The 2,808-nt window shown below is 51.7% G+C and overlaps 1 protein-coding gene across 1 annotated transcript in view; it reads left to right on the top strand.

Moving 5' to 3' along the window:
* Positions 1-2,808, top strand: part of PTDSS2 (phosphatidylserine synthase 2) — a 64,837-nt gene that overhangs the window by 23,344 nt on the left and 38,685 nt on the right. The gene's annotated exons all lie outside the window — the stretch shown is intronic.

Below are 2,808 nucleotides of genomic sequence, written 5' to 3'. Positions count from 1 at the left end.
TGCTGAGGGGGCGGTGGTCCTGGTCAGCTTCACCTCTGTATCTAGGCTTGCTTTTTTTTTTTCGCTCCAGCGGGTAGGTTTGCATGATGCCATCGCTTTGTCACTGCTCGCAGCTTTCTGGTTAGAGCTGCCAATGTGCTCTTTTCAGAAGACAACCCCATCTAGAAAACTCTTTCGTCCTGGCTTCTGGATTTCATGCTGGACTGAGAATACGTGTATGTGACCATCCATGCTGACAGCCTGCATCCGGCTTCGGCCGGGAATGAAGACTGCACTGAAAGGGAAAGGATGAGATGTGTAGCCTCTTGTTTCCCATTAACAGGGGAGCTTGGTGAATTTGGGGTTGGTGGTTGCGGCACCACAAATAAACCGAGAGGGGGGGCAGGTGAAGCTCCCAAGCGCTGGCCGTTCGTTACAATCCCCCCACAGGGGTGAATGAAGCGAGACGGTGGTTGTTCTAATAGAGGAGTTTCTAGATGCCTTCATCTGGATGAGGACGTGCTCATCACCGGCATGCTGGCAAGCTCAACGTGCTGAAGAAGTTGTTGAGTTCATGCAACGGCCATGGTGGAAGACAGCACTGCTAGGTTTATTTTAGTAGCCTCTCCATTTCAAAAAAAGGAAAGAGTAAAACAAGGCATAAAACACAATGCATAGCCTTGCAGTTCATGTCACCACCTTCTGTGACCAACATGGGTTGGGTTTTGTATTAATTACACACATATGTAAACACAGCGAACCAAGGCCATGGGGGATTTGAGTGAGTTAGAGCACTGGATCCATGCCCTGCTGCCTGCCTCCTCTGGGAGGGCTGTATTGAGGTCTGCAAGCTGCCCTAGGTTCCCAGGTAGGCACCAGGCAGGTGTCTGAAATGCACGTGGAGCCCATGATGGCGGAACCGCCTCTTGTTCTGCTCCCAGGAGGGAAGACAAAGGGAAAATGCATCTCTTGAGCACCAGGCTTGCTGCTGCTGCAAAGCCTTTGCCTATTTTTTTATCGATAAGTGGATTCCTTGCTAATTTTGAAAATACTCATGGGTCACAGAATCACGGAATCGCAAGGGTTGGAAGGGACCTCAGGAGATCACCCAGTCCAACCCCCCTGCTCAAGCAGGTTCTCCTAGAGCATGTTACATAGGACTTCATCCAGGCGGGAGTTGACTATCTCCAGAGAAGGAGACTCCACAGCCCCCCTGGGCAGCTCCATCACCCTCAGAGTCAAGAAGTTCTTCCTCATATTCAACTGAAACCTCTTATGTTTAAGTTTGTGCCCATTGCCCCTTGTCCTGCCTCTGGGCACCACTGCGAAGAGTCTGGCTCCGTCCTCGTGACACCCACCCTTAAGATATTTGTACGTGTTGATGAGGTCCCCTCTCAGTCTTCTCTTCTCCAGGCTGAACAAGCCCAGCTCCCTCAGCCTTTCCTCGTAGGGGAGATGCTCCAGTCCCCCCATCATCCTTGTTGCCCTCCTTCTCTTCTTTTCCTTCTTTTCTTCTGCCCCCCACCCCGAGCTGGTTAGTCTGTGCCCTCTGGGCTGCAGGGCAGGACAGGGTTAAATGCCGAACACCTCTTTAGCAGTAGCAGAAGAGGATTGCATCTGCTTATGAGGTCTTGCCTGTGTTTTGCAGTGGGATTACAAGGATGCTGCGAGCAGTGGCTGTGTCTCGGATTAGGGTGAAACCCTGGGCCAGAGGAACGCTTACCTTAACTTCCAGAGCAGTCCTAGGGGGGGTCGAGGTTTAAAGGGAAGTCAGTGGACTTCTTGGAAATCCTTGGTGATCTCTGGTTTGTCAGGCACTTGTCCAACTTGAATGTACACAAACGTGGGTCTTCTGGCATAAAATGGAAATGTAATGCCAGCTTCTCTCACGGTGTCATTTAAAAAGAGCCGGTACGTACAAATCCCTGCCACAGGCAGTCACCTCCACTCACAGTTTCTCTGTTCTTCAGGCTTGATACCTGTGGTGGTTTAATAACTCATGTTGTGTGGTCCTCTAAAACAGCACTCGTGTCTGTAGGATTTGGTCTTAAACACCCAGGCTTCCCGTGCTTCCGAGCTGAGGTCAGGTCAGTTTTCCACTGAGAACAAACGGCTTCTCATTAGGAAAGGAATTTTTGACTTTAAATTAAAAAAAAAAAAAAAATGCAGAGGGTGCAATGTAAGAAGATGATCTACGCCGTAATGGGCAGGTTGGGTGTGTGCGTAACGACTAGCTGCCCGGCTCTGGCTGGGTCTGCTGGGCTCTTCTTTCTCCTTTCACACCTCAGTGCTTGACCAAAACCCAGAGGAGCAAATGGCTTCAGTGGAGCGATGGAGGTTGCATGTTTGAACGGCGTAGGAGAACAACCGCCAAGCTTTACCGTGGAGCTCTGGCGCGGTTGTTCCAGGAGGTGCCCCTGGTGCAGAGGTGTAGTGCGTGTAGTGCGGCGGGCGCAGGCCTTTGGCCATCAGCCCGTGCTGCTCTCAGAGCAGAGGTGAAATGAAACTGTAGGGATTCATAGAATCACTTTGGTTGGAAAAGCCCTTTAAGATATCAAGCCCAACCATTAACCTAACCCTGCCATCCCACCACTAAACCATGTCCCTCAGCACCTCATCTGCCCTTCTGTTAAATTCCTCCAGGGATGGGGACTCAACCACCTCCCTGGGCAGCCCGTTCCAGAGCCTGACAGCCCTTTGGGGAAGGAATTTTTCCTAATGTCCAACCTAAACCTGCCCTGGTGCGACTTCAAACCATTCCCCCTCATCCCATCGCCCGTTCCCTGGGAGCAGAGCCCGACCCCCCCCCCGCTCCCCCCCCCCCTCAGG

The sequence above is a fragment of the Egretta garzetta genome, unplaced genomic scaffold (genome assembly GCF_000687185.1).
Source record: "Egretta garzetta isolate BGI_Z169 unplaced genomic scaffold, ASM68718v1 scaffold904, whole genome shotgun sequence".
Taxonomy (NCBI): domain Eukaryota; kingdom Metazoa; phylum Chordata; class Aves; order Pelecaniformes; family Ardeidae; genus Egretta; species Egretta garzetta.
Note: the sequence above shows the minus strand (reverse complement) of the source record. Positions and strands in the feature narration are given on the sequence as shown.